This window comes from Mesoplodon bidens (genome assembly GCF_964165515.1).
Source record: "Mesoplodon bidens genome assembly, chromosome: 12".
In the NCBI taxonomy this organism is placed as follows: domain Eukaryota; kingdom Metazoa; phylum Chordata; class Mammalia; order Artiodactyla; family Ziphiidae; genus Mesoplodon; species Mesoplodon bidens.
In genome coordinates, this window is record NC_138168.1 from 65,276,207 (window position 1) to 65,292,606 (window position 16,400).

A 16,400-nucleotide genomic window follows, 5' to 3' on the forward strand; every position below is an offset into this window, starting at 1 on the left:
TTACACACAATCCATATAACTAGAGTATGAATGTAGCTGTATTCAAATATTAATGGAGTAAATATTAAAACATTCCTTTCCAGCAATGATGACTTGATCTCAAAAGCATATTAGTAATAAATAGCCAGGGTTTAATTTCTTTAAAATCCATAAGAAGAGATGTAGATTTTTTTTCCCATGAGAATAACAACCTACTTAATGTTCAACTCACTAGAGAGATTAGTGTCTAACTTGGCAATTAAGACACAGACACACAAGGACACACACAAAGCAAGTACTGCAGCTGTTGTCCTTTATCATTTAGTCAGCTAGTTGGAGCAGAAGACAGTTAACTACAGACCACTTTGCTGGATTTAATCAGGCTTTCTGTAAGAGATTCCACACAGTATGATCTTTACTTTGAAGAGCTCAGAGTCAGGAAAACCAATTTTCCATCTACTTCATATTGCCATCTACCAACCAGCCATTCTTATTTAATAAAGGCAGGATAATTATTATGTTAGCGACAAAGATAGTCAATTTTATTACATTTCTTTTTATGGGTAATCAGTTTCACCATCTTAAAAAGAGACACAACAGTATATGAACAAAGCCTGGAAAAAAGGACTTGGGAAAAGGAGAAACAGCTGGATTGGAGTAATGGGACTGGGAGTGAATTTCATTTTCCTATCTTTTATTGTTGTTTTTAATGTTATTTGTGTCTTTAAACTCCTGATAGAGTAGCAAATGTTTATTAACCTAGAATACACTCATGGAGAATTTTTAGTTATGTGAGCATAAACTAGTCTTGTTTCATTTCATGCCAGCTGTGAAAGAGATGGTCACACAAATTCAAGATAAAAAGTTTTGTTTGGGGAGTAGGTGGTTTGCTTAATCTGAGAACAAATTATTTTTGAGCAATACCTTCATTCATTTCTATAAAATCTTCATGATAAGAACACACAATCTAAATTCTTGGCTTCAGCAGATTTGTCAGGACCGAAGGTGGCAGTTCTGTTTTCATCATGAGATGACATTACTCTAAGTACTTGAAAATGATATAATGGACTTTCTTTAAGAATTTTCTATAGTTGAAGGCTATTTTAATGACCCAGTAACTTGTCTTAACAGCTCTGGGTTCTCACTCTCTTCCTCTACTCCCACTGCCTCCCAGTCTAGCTTTATTGGGCCAGTCTTCCTAACACTTTGCTTTGCACATGACTGCTCTCCTGCTAAACACCTCAGTGGCTCCTCGGTGCCTACTGAACACTTCTTTTTTTTTTTTTTTTCCGATATGCAGGCCTCTCACTGCTGTGGCCTCTCCCGTTGCGGAGCACAGGCTCCAGATGCGCAGGGTCAGCGGCCATGGCTCACGGGCCCAGCCGCTCTGCGGCATGTGGGATCTTCCCGGACCGGGGCATGAACCCGTGTCCCCTGCAACGGCAGGCGGACTCTCAACCACTGCGCCACCAGGGAAGCCCCTGAACACTTGTGATGGGTTTTTCCCAAGGTTTTCTATAATCTGTTCCCACACATATAATACAACCTTTTCTTCTAAATCCCAACAAAAACTTCAGTTTCTCCTACTTAAAAATCCTTCTCATTCCTTTCAAAGGATCTAAATCTTACCTTTTGTCTCTCAGTTTAATTTCTGTACCATCCAACATGTCTTCCTTGAGAATCATAGCCCAATTTGATGGTTCTTCTTTCTGAATTCCCATGAAAACTTCTATTTATTTATTACATATACTTCTCTTACCACACAAGCATAAATAACCTTGGATTACTTTTAACTCCTTAATATATATTTACTTTTTTTTTTTTTACCAGATCAATGCCCCTTAAAATGGCTCTTTTTGTTATATTTATTTTGAATCTTTCTAACACGTATTATATACCCAAGAATTGGTAAATTATAATAACATGGCCTTGAGTAGATACTCAATGGATGCTTGTTGAAAGAACGAAGGTGCAGAATACCATACCCAACCAAGAAGCAAGACTCTTGTTCCAACTTTGCTCTATTTTAATTAGAGTGATATTGGTCAAGTCCATTTATATTTTTGGTCCTCCATTTTCTTATCTATGAAAGGAGCCAAGTAAAAGAGATGAACTTTCGATTCAGGATTGTTCTACTTCCAGTGAATATCTATCTCATTCTATCACCCAAGCCTCACCTTCCCTTAAGAATACTTGTCAACGGTGATGTAAGAACTGCCTTTCAGTAATTCCTCATCCAGCATTCACAGTGGAAATTTACCGGGACAATGTGCTCCCTATTAACTCTCTTCCCCTTACTTTCCACTTTTGTCCTATATTTGGAGATTCCTTGGAATCTGGAAGCACAGAAATAGCTACAGTAAACCTGGGGAATAAGCATGAAGAGACTTTAGGGACTCTGCCAGCCTGGCTCTGTGGCTCAGGTAACAGGCCAGCCAAGGCAGAGCTAGAGCTCAGAGCTGGAGGGTAAGTTCATAAAACAAGCGTAGGAGCATTAAGCCTGAGGAGGAGACAAGGTTGAATTATAGGGTGCAGGTCAAAGCTCAGACTTCAAGCTGGCTGGCTGCTCTGAGAGTGCCAGAGGTCAAGATCCAGCAGGGGCAAAGGTGGAGGTGTGGTCAGGTGGTAGGGGTAGGAGTGGTGCAGGAGGAGGTGCTTTAAGATCCAGAGATCCCAGCTGCCCTGACTCATGCATACTTGGAGGGATAAAGTCTGAGAACGTGAACATGTCAGGACTTGGGTCCAAGCTGGCCTGAGGGGTCAGGGAAAGAATGGAACTTCAAGTGGAAGTCCAGGAGCAGCAGTGAGGCACCCAGGAGAGCAGCTGCAGCAGACTGTAGTCCCGACTCTGGGAAGGCTGCTGCCCACAGCCACGGGGGTCTGAGCACCACGCTTTGAGTCTGCAGATAAGGACTGTAGGGTGTAGGGCAGGATTCTCCTGGTGCTGGGAAGGCAGTGCCCTCTGTGTCCTCAGAAACTTTTACCAGCTTTTCCAGAGACCTGGAGGGCACGATCTCCTCCGAAGTCCTTACAGAGCTGTTTGCTGGCAACAGTTAGTGTCCAAAGAGGTGTGTGCATGATGTGCCAGGGGCGTGCTGGTTGCAGCCCTAATGACCCCAAGGCTTCTTGAGTTAAGTTCTGGATCAGCATTTCTTAACAGGCGAGATGTCTCCGGTTATGGTGGGCTCACCATCTAGACCCACGGGCAGCACACAGATTAATGTAGATCAAGTCCTTAGACAACCAAGGGGCTCCACAGCCTCTCTCTTCTGGTGCTTCTTTCTTGCTTCCTGTGGATAACTCTGGAATGAAGGAAACCAAGACGGAGGGGCTGGAGGACGCTGCAGGGATCCTAACTTTCTTGCTTAAGGAAGCTCTTAGCAAGTACCCATCTATCTGCCTTCAGGGAAGAAAACATTATTCTCTTTAGTCTTTCAAGTTCAGAATTGAGGACCAAATGCTCTCATCAGCAGTCTGTGTCCCAGTGCATATTCTTGTGGACTTAGTTTCAAATGTTCTTTCCTAAATAATCCATTGAAGATGACATAGAACCCAGACACTTACCCACCACATTTTATTTCCTTAGTGAGTAATTATGACATTTGTTCAGCTATTTAAATGTGTTCTCTGAGACAGGTAAAGTAGAACATACTAGTTAATCAAACAACTAATTCTTGGCTATTTAAACATATTCTAAGCACTTAATCATACTTAAAATGGATTATTAATGAAGCTTATAAACCTTTTTGAAGCTCTGAAAGTGAATTTCTCTGCAGGCTTAGAGAGTATTAATCCATTTAGATTTTTACTAAACAAATATTATTCATGCTTTAATTCCTGGGAAAAGAGCTTTAGAAAGCGAAGTTCATGTTCTGTGGTCCTTCACCGGGTCTAGTAATTACTTACTCTGTGTGGGAAGCACTGAGCTCGGGTTAAACATTTTTCAAGTTACTCCCAAACTTAGGGAACGTCAGTGACCTACTTTTATATTACTAAAAAAAAAAGAATGAGAGGGCAAATTGAAGACTATAAGGAATAGTTTTGCTTTAATACTTACTGTATTTAAGGTAAATAGGTCACATTTTCTTTTTCTCAAGATTACTGTCCCACAGGAAAAAAAAAATTTTAAGCAGACTATTTCATTTTAGTGTTTTTTTTAAAGAGGAGGATTAATATAAATTGCCTTCTCACCTGTTTTTAAAATAAAGGACTGAATGATAGTATTTATTTAACAAATATATATAGCAATATATTAAAAGCCTTTAATTTGATAACAGGAGAGGCAAAGGTAAAGGATGAAAGAGGATCAAGAAGAAAGAGGACAGGGCCTCCCTGGTGGCGCAGTGGTTGAGAGTCCGCCCGCCGATGCAGGGAACACGGGTTCGTGCCCCGGTCCGCGAAGATCCCACATGCCGCGGAGCGGCTGGGCCCGTGAGCCATGGCCACTGAGCCTGCGCGTCTGGAGTCTGTGCTCTGCAACTTGAAAGGCCACAACAGTGAGAGGCCCGTGTACCGCAAAAAAAAAAAAAAAAAAAAAAAGAAGAAAGAGGACAGAATATGAATACTATCAACCCCTTCCCCAAGACAAGACTGATATTACTTTCAAAAAAATAGGCAGTTCTTTAGAGTAGGGGTTTACAGAAAACTTTTTCTATAAAGGGTCATAGAGTAACTCTTTTGTATTTTGCAGACCACATACCTTCTCTGTTTATTATTTGGCTTATTTTTTCCTTTTTATTTTATTTTTTTTAAGACAACACTCTTAAAATGTTTAAAACAATCTTAGCTCACACTTGTACAGACAGTAAGCTTAATTATACTCGCAATTGGTACAGTTTGCTGACTTCTGCTTTAGATTTTAGAATGGGTCAAATGTTGCCAAAATATGCTCACTAGTAATTTTATATAAAATTTTCAAGTAAAAGGGTTCTTGACATGGAAACTTCCTATTTTTAATGGTAAGTGGAAATCAATGTGGAAATTTTAGCTTTCCCAAGAAAAAGAAAGGCTCTTCTCTTGAGGAGTAGCTTCTCTACCTTGTGGCCCTTCAATTAGGATAGCTCTGAAAGCTTTGACACGCTTGTATATTTCCAATTTCAGGAATAAAATCATCCCTGACTATCTCCTCTGCAGGCAGGCTATTTCCTGCAGCTCCAGCCAAGGCTTTCTACTCTGAAGCATGGTTTCTTCAACTGGACTCTGAGGTCACACAGTTGAGGTCACTCAAGTTCTCTACAGAATTTTTAAGGTTTGCAATTTCATTTCTAAAGGTAATAAAGTAATTGATGTGATCAAATGTGGGATCATCTGGGTGATCACTGTCAAAATTGGTACCATTAGGGGAATTCAGTGCTCGATGAATTCAAGAGCTCTGGCTAATAGGAATACGAGTGAAGAACAATGATATCATAGCATCCTGTACCTAGGAAGGTTTTGCTGTAGTTTGGTTAAAACAAAGAGTTGTGAGTGAATACAGCCATCTTACCATGTAATAACACTGTAGTATCTTCATGTCAAACCAAAATAATTCTGCTAGAGTAGTGCCAGGGGCTTGCTGCCAGCAGTGGTTTAACTTCTGGAAAGCCACATCATTGATTCAACTATCATAGTTAACTTGGATTTTATTGAATTTGGTTAGTGTAGCTACATTGTAAATTTTTTTCAGTTTTTCACTTGTATAAGAAGTAAAACTACAATAATAAAAACAGCAAGACAGCACCTCATGTCTGTATCTGTATTCTTTAAAATACACCTATTTCTTACTTAGTGAAAAACATTAATCAATATTGCACCAAAACTCAAAAAAGCTACAGATCAGATATTTATTATAATGAGTATGTATACAAATATCTTAATAACGAAGGTATTTTAAGTCAGAGGTAATAACCTATTTAAGCTAATATTTGACAAAACACATTCTGGAAGCTCAACAATTGAGACTGTCATTGTTGAAATTTATTGTAATTGACAGAATTTGACTGAAACTTAAACTACCACCGTCACCAAGATATAATCTTTCTTGTACTATCAAAGCCTCTGAAGAAATGGTGAGCAGTTGCTTGTGCATGACTTTAAAAGTTTTAGCTTTGTTTTTGTTATCTGAATATTGTATATGAATAAGGCAATGCAAATAAGATCTTTGTTTAATATCCAGTTTTTAATGACTAAATCTGGTGGCATTAAAGAATACATATATTTTCAAAATATGAAAGTCTCTCACTTGATTCAAAATAGATGACTTTTTTTGCACTGTCAATGATTAAACCTGTTTGTGCAATTATTGTCTTGGTTTAAATGTAACCTAGTAGCTGACTTTGCGTTCATACGATATGCTGGATTCCTAGCTAATGAGCTATCAGTATGCCAAGAAAGTATTTTGGTTGTGTGGGTCTTTGTCTATTTTACTTTTCATATATTTAACTTGGGACTTTGGTCTCAAAAACAGAAATTCCCTTTGGACATTTCTGAATTTTTTGTATCTGATTTTTTTTCTTTTGCAATGAAACCATAAATGCAGTTCCTCTTTAGAGTTACCTACCTTTTACAAGAAGGAATGGGAATAAAAGCAGTAGCTTCTACTTTTTGGTCTTAAGCTTCCTTCTAAAAATTGGTGAGGAACCCAAAGAGGTTTTGTTTATGTGGATTATATCAATCGTTATTTACCATATCAGAAATTAAAATTGAGAAGTTTGAAAAATATTTTTAATGCATTTAAAATAATAACAATCAACTCATTACCTGTTAACATAAATAACATTTTCTGAAAAATAACTGTATATTCAGAAATGGAAATAATTAGGGAGAAGCATACATTTATTGTACAGTTTTGTAGATCTCTTTAGCGTCTGGCTTAAAAGAAAATTCTGGATTTTCATATCTGCTTCTGCATTCAATATGTTGCATTATGTTGTTTTAGTTAAAGTATGTGAAGAAAATCTGGCCTCACACAGATGTGTATTTGGAAAAGGGGGAGTATTTTAATAGCCTTTCCAGATGATTATGGATATTCTTCTTTGATAGAATACCAAAACTCGGCAAGTGGTGCTTTCTTAAAGATTAGTTGCAACATGAAGTTTGAAGTCATATCAATGAAATTTGCTTACTCGGTTACATTAAAATTCACTATTCTAAAAAAAAAAAATCATGTATCTACCTTGAACTTTAAATGAATATTTCACTCGTGGCTTTTGTAACATTAAGTATTGGTCATCTGGAAATTTTAGTTCAATGAGATATGCAGATCTTGCAAATGTTGACACATCATTACACGGTATCCAAGAAATCACATTTGTTAATATCACCTATCTCATCAGCATTTTAAAAAAGTGTTTAAGTTTTGGAAAGCTGTCAAGCTCAAGATGGCAGCTACACGTTTCCCAAAACTCTATTTTTCACTTCAAATTTTAAATTTTATCATTCACAGCACATACTGCCAGGTCATTTTTTGAAATGACAGACACACTTTGTTCATTTTCAAGAAAATGTCTGCCAAATACCGAAATCTGAAGAACCACAGTTGGTCTGTCAATTGCTCTTTTAAGTAAAAATAAGTAGGTTGTGCAAGCAGTCGCCATTATTCATAGAGCAGACCACCTTGGAGGCTGTTGGTCTGACTAGATTACTGCCTTTGGGTTAGGCATGCACGCTGCTCCAACTGTCTGTGGGAAGCAGGCTGATGTGGAGAAAATGCGGACACTTATCCCTGAGGAACTTCCTAGAGTAACTTCCTCAGCAGGTGCTGTGGCTACGGCAGTTTCCCTCTGAGGAGGACTGTAGGAATGGCAGCCGTGCTAAGGTCTGTTGTGTCCTATAGATTGATCATTTTAACAAACATAGACTTCAGGGAACCTTAGGCAAAAGGATGAGGAAGTCTTCTACCTCCTCTTCGGGGGAATTATTTTTCTTTTAATGCTTTCTTTCTTATCATTCTTTATCCATTCCACCCCATCCTTCTCTTAGTGTTCAGTGCCCTCAACAGAGTTCCAGATGCCAGTCATCTTATTCTCACCACCCTAACTTCACATACCTGTCTTGTACACTGCTGCTTTGTCTGATTTATTTGCCCAGAATCCTGCTTTCTGTGATGGTAACTAATGTATGACTAACCTATCTGTGAAAATGTTACCAACAAGAGCTAGTGAGAACATGAAGTTCCCTTCCCCTCTACATAGTGGATATTTCTAAAAATGGTGGCAGGCCATTGCAGGAGCCGAGGACAAGGAAATCTTGAATGAAAACGTGGTACTAGTCGGTGAGAAGAGGAGCTTTAAATAATACCACACAAACATCCCCTTTGTCCACCTAGATGTAGAGTAGGCCCAGGTTGGGCCCAGTGGAACAAAAGAAAAAGTTAGCAAAAAACGATACAATTATTTGTGCTATTATATCTGAAGCAACTAGAAAACTAGCAACTTTTCATGGTCCATTATAGCTCTTAGATCAATTATTTATTTTTTCTCATATATTACTACATAGGCAAAACAACCCAGTCAGCATCTCACTTTGAGATCCATTATTTTCTCCTCTCACCTCTTGTAAATTATCTACAAATAAGGTAAGATTTGCTTCATTGATCTAGCATGGAATAGAAACTTTCAGTGAAATGTTAAAACTCTAATGGAAAGAAGGCCAACTCTTTTAAAACAGACGATTATTTTTCAGATGCATATATCATACTGGTGCCATAGATAACCCAATTGGTCTTTTAAAAATGAGTATGATGGTTATTGTGAATATAGATATCTAATCTACACACTTGTCTTCAAGGTTTGAAGTTACTGTAAGCAGAGTAAGAGTTCATCCCACGGGTCATTTGCAGAATTTGAGAGTGATAGAGAGGGAATAATTATGTATGTGACAAAGGGGGTTGTCATATCACACAGCATTTAGCAAGTTTTCTTCTGATTCCCGTTGCCTCTGCAGTATTCAGAGAAACTCAGAAAGAACACATTTCAGAGTATCAATGGAGCCCTCAGCGCTACCTGGTGCTTTTTGTAAGGAGATTCTAGATTCACCCAGTAAGAACTGTAAACCTCCATGCATTTTTTAATTTAAAAAAAAGGTAGGTAAGAGTACGGGGATATCTTAACTCTATTATACAAATTTGGGTTTGAATTCCACATTTACCAGCCATGGAGTGGTTATTACAAGCTCTTTGGCCTCCGTTTCTTTCTGTGTCAGACTGGATTAACACTTGTCTTGTATGGTTGTTAGGGGATTAGAGATAATAGTGTTAAGTCAAGTGCCTCGCACATGGCAAGCACCCCTGGTATTGTTATTTGGAGAGGTGCTATGGGTAAACTGTTTACATTTAAAAGACATTCACATTCTCTGAGTTTGATGTTGCTTGAAAGCCTTCTTTCCTGTCTGGTGGCTGACTTTCCCTTTTCTTATTGTTCTAAGAATACTTTTCCATTTCGCCCATTGTAAATAGTAACAATTGTTCCCTTGTTCCATCAGAAGAGAGAAGCCTTCCTGGTGCCTGGCTGACAGAGCTCCCTGTCTGAACTGTCTAACAGCTTTGGAGCTGGAGACAAAGCACTGGGTTGTCACTTCCTCCTCTGGGAAGAGAATAGGGTCCCCAACCAAAATAGATCCTCATCGTCTCACAAACACCACCCAAAATAAATACTACGGAAATGAGGGCAAAAATCCACTGTGGTGGATATTCAGACAGAATTCTTCTCAAAATAAAAAATGTTTTCAAAGTTCGTAGGAAGCAGTAATAGATATTACATACGGCACGTGAATCATTGTTGTGCCAGTCTCAGTTATAAATTAGTAATATACAACATACAGGGCAGTTCTATTTGGATTACTTGAACATAGATAGATCTAGAGAAATATGCCTATGGAGCTACATTTACAAACAGGAATAGCCTAGGCAAAAGTCACAAGAACCAACACACCCATGGACTTTGATGGAAAATTAGTTAAGACCCTGGCATTAAAAAAAACCATAAACTTTAGCTCTCTCACATCCATAATGAAGCTTGGAATAAAAAGCTTTTAAAATTAAAGCCGGGTGCAAATTAGTGATAAAGATTGGGGACAGGGGAAGGGACACCAAAAATAAACATTGAATTACAAGAGTAATAAGTATTTAACTTTTCAGTTAAATTATTGCTAAATTCAATTGTTTCTATTCAAACAAAATAATGATTTTTATCAGTCATAAATTTGCTAGCTTTTTCCCCTTATTGGCTTATTTCTCTATTGTCTGAACTTTAGATGACATCTAAAGCTGAGAGAAAATGCCAATTCTAATCCAAATTCAAGGTCAATCCATTGATAATATTATATAGCAGAATTTGAAAAATGTCAGATTGTGTAACTTTTCAGACATAAGGAGCTTCATTTGCCTAAAAAAGTTGCATTTCTTCATTCATGAGAAAACCAGTTTATAAGAAGGTAGCATCCTGGTCTACTGAGATATTATTAAATATCTGGAGAAGAAAAGTATCTAATGAACTTTATAGTTCTGTCTCAGAAATGGGAGAGAGTTCTTCATTTAACAGATATCTAACTTTACTTTAAAGTTATTGGAATCAAAGTGGAATGATACTGATATTAAGAAAGATAAGTCAGTAGAAAAGAATAGGGTCCAGAAGTAGATCCAAGTGTATCTGGGAGTGAAAGTCATTAGGGGAGGAAGTAGAATATTCATTATACATACAATTCAAAGTACATATGATAAACAAAACTGGGATAATTGGCTATCTATTAGCAAGAAAATAACATCAACTCCTATCTTATAATATTCAAAAGTAAATTCCAGCTATATTAAGGAACCAAATATAAAACACGAAAAACTATAAAGGTATTAGAAGAAAAATCAGGAAAACATTTGTATAGGTATGGAATGAGAAAAGCTTTCTTTAACAAGATAGGAAACAGGGTAAATCATATTATATTTTTTAAAAACTATTCATACTATAGATTACTATGTAACTCATTTATGAAGGAAAAAATGAAAAGAGTCAATTAAATTAACATGTATAACTACTGTGTGTTATAAAGAAGAAAACAAATGATCTTGTAAGAGAAAATATTTACAGTGCATATAAGACAGTGGCTTAATACCCCTAATACAAAAAGAGCTCTTGCAAATTAATTAGAAAATGACAGATGGGAACAGGCAATTTGCAGCAGAGGAAATACGAAGGACCAATAAACCTAAGAAAAGATGTTTGACACCCACGTTAATAATCATGGAAGTGAAAACTGAAACACCTGATCATCACTTGGGATGGAGGGAGAGTGTTCCTACCAGCATGAAGTAACTTCAGACAAGGCCTGACACCCACTGTTGGTAAGTCTTGGGGGTAATCCTTACTCTTGAACACTTGGAATGGTTCTGTAAATTGCTTCAGTCCAAAGGTAATCTGCCAGCATTTGTCAAAATATAAAAATGCAGAGAGACTTTACCTACAATCTCAGTTCTGTGTAGTTATATGGCAGAAATAAAAATAAACTATATAAACCTGTATACAGGTGTGCTTATTGAAGGAAAAACGCAGAACCGTGTGATGGTTAAAAACACAGCCACCAGAGTTAGACTCAGTGAAATTCAAATCCATAACTTACCTTGTAAGTTATTCAATCCTTATGTGCTTCAATTTTCTTATCTGCAAAAAAAGAAGGCAAAATAATATTTATCTCATGAAATTTTTTTAAAGATTAAACGATAGAATGCATGTTAAGTGCTTAAAACATTGTCTACTATATTTTAATACCAAATAAATATTGGTTAATACTATCATTATTTGTAATAACAAAAACAACCTGGATATCCATCAGCAAGGAGAATAATTGAACAAACTGTACTATGAAGCCATTAAAAATAATGAGTCATATCTGTATGCATGTATTTGTCCAAGATACATTCAGTGAAAAAGTACAAGCTACAGCTTGATATACTGATAATGCTAATTTTAGAATAAAAGCAAAACTAAATAATTATTTCACAGATGTGCCTACTTTTGTAGTAGGATAAGATTGTGATATTAACCATGTTTTTTTTTTTCTTCCAGTAGTTCACATTTTACCCCCTTCTACCATTACCCCCATTCAGGCCCAGGTATGTTGTTCCCAATGAGGTATGAACAGACAAAAGAATCGTCCTAGCAACCAGTTTCCAAAAAGTCAACCTTGCAAATATTTGAGGCTTGGAGAAGAGAGGGGTCTCCCCACTGCCTGACTGGAAAAAGGTATCTGACAGACATGAAAATACAAAATATGTGTACAAGCATGCATATTAAAGGTTGGAGAGGAGATGCTCCCAGCTTGGGGAGAGATGAGAGTGTATTGGAAGGAAAGCAGTGAGTGTGGAGGTGAGCCTGGAAGAAAGGGGCCCAATGCCAAAAGCCTCAGATGGAGCCTGTGTAACTGGAAAACTACAGCTAGGATGGTGGGATCTAAGACCAGAGGAAACTGCACTCGATTTCCAGGTGGAGGCCAGGGAGGCTGGTAAGAGCCTGCAGAGGAAATGGCTGTAGGGAGCCAGGCAGGTAAGGCGTCACGCAGCCTGGCACAGAGTGCTGTGGCTCAGACATGGCACAGAAACCACCATACCTGACAGGGTCTGACAACAGGGGCCAATGCATTTGTGGGAACCAGTGACCAAGGCCCAGATGAAGGAAGTATCAATATCGCTATGATTACCAAGAATCAGATGCTATTCATGCTCTCCCTCCCACTCAATTTCTTGGTACTACATAACCTCCTCCCTGAAATGCAGACCCAGTTATAGGAAAAAAGGAGGTTATTCCAAATTAACTGAGACTGAGTGGCCACCTAACTGATGGGATGGAACCTCAAGCCAGAAATTAATTTGAGTTAAAGAAAAATTAAGTTATATGTCTTCCTCATCAAAGTTGTGGACTCATACCAGTTACAGGCATTTTAATATATTTATATGTAGATGATGAAAATACAAATTGTTAAAATGGATCACCTAGAAGCAGGGAAGAGGTCATAGAGCTGGAAGGGGAAGGAGAAATTATGAGTTTTAATTTAGATATTTCTGTAAATTTAAATAGTTGAAGCAAATAGGCATTCCTTGTGTCAGTTAATTGACTGGAATAGTATTAAATGTAAAGACAAGTGCAGATGCAACAGCAAGTTAAAAATCATTTTGTAGTACATGATAAAAGTCATGATTCAAATGCCTATTTTGGGCAAATTATTAATATTTTTATGCCTCAGTTTACTTATTTATAAAATGAAGGGGTTGGATTAAGTGATTTATATAATCCATTCCTGTTCTTTAAAAGGTACAACCACATATGATAGAAAAGAGTCGTATTTGTGAAGGACCTTGGATAAGTAAAGACCCTTCTAAGTTAATGTTCTAAAGATAGCAGCTATAGGAACTACAGTGGAAAAACAGCACTGTTCCATGAAACAGGGGTTTGGTTGCCAGTCTCAGCTCTGCCAGTTATTGTCTGTGTAACCTTGGGCACGACAGTTTAAACACTTTGGATTTCAACTCTCTAAACATCTCTGAAGTAGAAGTGCCCAAACCTGTCTGTACACTAGAATCAATCAGAGGTTTCAAAAAATACACATGCCATACATCCAATAGGAATATGTACACATGCTACCAAAAACATGTACAAGAATGTTCACAGCAGCACTAGTTGTATTTACTCAAAACTAGAAACAATCCAAATGCCCATCAAAAGTAAAGTGGATAAAGAAAGGTTGGTATACTCGTGATTGGATACTATAGAGCAGGGGTCAGCAAACTTTTTTCTGTCAAGTGCCAGATAGTAAATATTTTCAGCTTTGGCACCCAAACAGTCTCTGTGGCAACTAAATTCTGGCACTGTCATGTGAAAGCAGCTGTAGACAATACAGAAACAAATTAGCCTGAAGGCTTCATGATCCATGCAGGAGGCAGACAGGAGACCTGCCCTGGGTGCTGCCAGCCCTCTCACTATAGCTCACTTCTAATCTTGGCCTAGCCACACTGGCCTTCTTTATTTCCCTCAAAAGCACCAAATTCATTCCTGCCTTAAGATTTCTGCACTTATTATTCCCAATGCTTCTACGGTCTGCCCCAAACTCTTCGCCATCTGGCCCCTTTTTATCATTCTTAACTCTCAGGTACCTCCACAGGAATGCCTTCACTGGCCAGCCAATCTATTTGCATCCCCATCACTCTATCCCATCATCTTTATCACATCACCTTATTTTCATCATAGCACTCCCTTATCTATTATCCATTTTTAATTATTGCCTGGTTTCCCTGTGCAGAACATAACCTTCATAAGAGAAAAGTTGTGTGCTTCTCTCTGTTGGAAACAATTATCCAAGACTCAGAAACAAGCAAAAGAAATTACTGTGTGCACACTTAGTTTTAGTACTGGGCACTGTCTAGAGCTGTAAAGGACCTGTCCTGTAAAGGACCATGCAGTAGATATTTAGGCTTTGTGGGCCAGAAAAATCAAAATGGAGGCTATTATGTAGGATGCAGGTACTTATATCACAACAGAGAAACAGTTTTCACAATTTTAAAATTGATACCATTCAAAACAAAATAATAATTGAATACAGTTTCTGATAATATAGGTCTATTAATATGAAGAGTGAAATTCTTTTGGGGAGTATACATTTTGCTTCACTGAAGTTCAAAGTATGATCGAAATCAATAGCAAATGTTCATCTAATGCTGATCTGTACTGAGATTTTATATATCTCATCTTCACACAGATAGGTAGTGCCAAACCCTGATAGAATGTGATTCAATTGAGAATATTCATTTATAAAATTCTATTACAGTCTCCTCTTGACATTTGCTCAAAAAATCCTAATAAAACTTTACCACTGCTAAGCCATCAGAAGAAGAAGAAGAAGAAGGAGAAGGAGGGGGAGGGGGAGGGAAAACAAATAATTAGCCTGGCAGTGCTTCAATAAAACTTTATTCACAAAACAGGAGGCTGACCCCCTGCTATATAGCAATGAGAACAAACAAACTGTAACTACATGCAATAACATGGACGAATTTCACAAACATTCTGTTGAGTAAGGGAAGCCAGATACAAAGGAACATACACTGTGTGCCTCCATTTATATAAATATCAAAAATAGGCAAAAGTGAGGCTTCCCTGGTGGCGCAGTGGTTGAGAGTCCACCTGCCGATGCAGGGGACACGGGTTCGTGCCCCAGTCCGGGAAGATCCCACATGCCGTGGAGCGGCTGGGCCCGTGAGCCATGGCCGCTGAGCCTGCACGTCCGGAGCCTGTGCTCCACAACGGGAGAGGCCACAACAGTGAGAGGCCCGCGTACGGCAAAAAAAAAAAAAAAAAAAAAAGGCAAAAGTAAGCTATGATGTTAGAAGTAAGAATATATAGTGGTTATCTTGGGAGAGAGTGACTAATAGGGGGCCTAGAGGGGTGTCTTCTGGTCTGGATTGATCTATTACTTGATTTGAGACTGTATTCACTTTGTGAAAATTAGTGGAACTGTACACTTTGTACTTTTTTTTTTCTGATGTAAGCTTGACCAGTGAAAAGTTTACATAAAAATTAGATATTTCAGGGTCTCATTCTGTAAGAATCTGCATTAGTTGGTTGGAGGTGTGGCCTTAGCGTTTGTCCTAAACCAGGCTTGAAGACTTAAATGACCTCCCCAAGGTCACAGTATTGGCAGAGCTGACACAGAGCAATTTCTTACAGAGCAAAGTCTTACAGAGCAAGTTCTTAGAGTTCTGGGCGTGGAGTAAGTCAGCTGTGCAGAAAGAGAGCACACACAGTACTTGCCCTTGAGAATGGACTGGTAATTAGCTAAAGGAAGCCAACTTTACATTCCAGACTTTAACCTAGAGTGATATTTGCACTGTCACCTGAATACTCTCATTGGCTTCTGCCACTTGGGCAGCACCCAGTTCAGAGCTTTGTAGATTTCTAGAGTTACTGGGAAGCTGCCAGGAGGCTTTCAGAGCTCAGCATGAGCACAGTAGCCGGCTCTCCAAGCAGATGATCCCAGCATTCTTTCTAGTTCCCTGAGCCTCTTAACCTTTCTATAAGGCATTGTGGTATAGCAGACACAACCTGAAGTTTGGGTTGAAACAGATAAAACTTCACATTCTGGTTTTGCAATTTGTTGGCAAATTACTGAGTTTTACCCAACTCTAATTTTTCTCATTTGTGAAAATAGGCATAAAATCTCCTCCCACTTACTTCATCCCCCACACCCCATGACATGCCAAGTTTCTTTTCCTCTTTTTGTATTCAATATTCATTGAGCCAACATTTATGTGTCAAACACTATGAAGGCTTAAGGATTATCTCACTTAATCCTTGTCAGTAAGCAAGGTTCATTCATGAACCACATTTTATACATGAAGAAACTAGGAATCAGAGAACTTAAGTGACCTGTCTAAGGTCACAAAGGTAGTAAGAGATAGAACCAATTTC

The 16,400-nt window shown here is 38.1% G+C and overlaps 1 long non-coding RNA gene across 1 annotated transcript in view; it reads right to left on the reverse strand.

The window, feature by feature from the left end:
• Positions 1-3,129: 3,129 nt before the first annotated feature.
• Positions 3,130-16,400, reverse strand: part of LOC308625971 — a 31,115-nt gene continuing 17,844 nt past the window's right edge. Inside the window, exons 2-3 of the long non-coding RNA XR_014017175.1 lie at positions 11,566-11,606; positions 3,130-3,281 (exon numbers count right to left, since the gene is read on the reverse strand). This is a non-coding gene — a long non-coding RNA (uncharacterized lncRNA). The remainder of the gene's footprint in view (positions 3,282-11,565; positions 11,607-16,400) is intronic.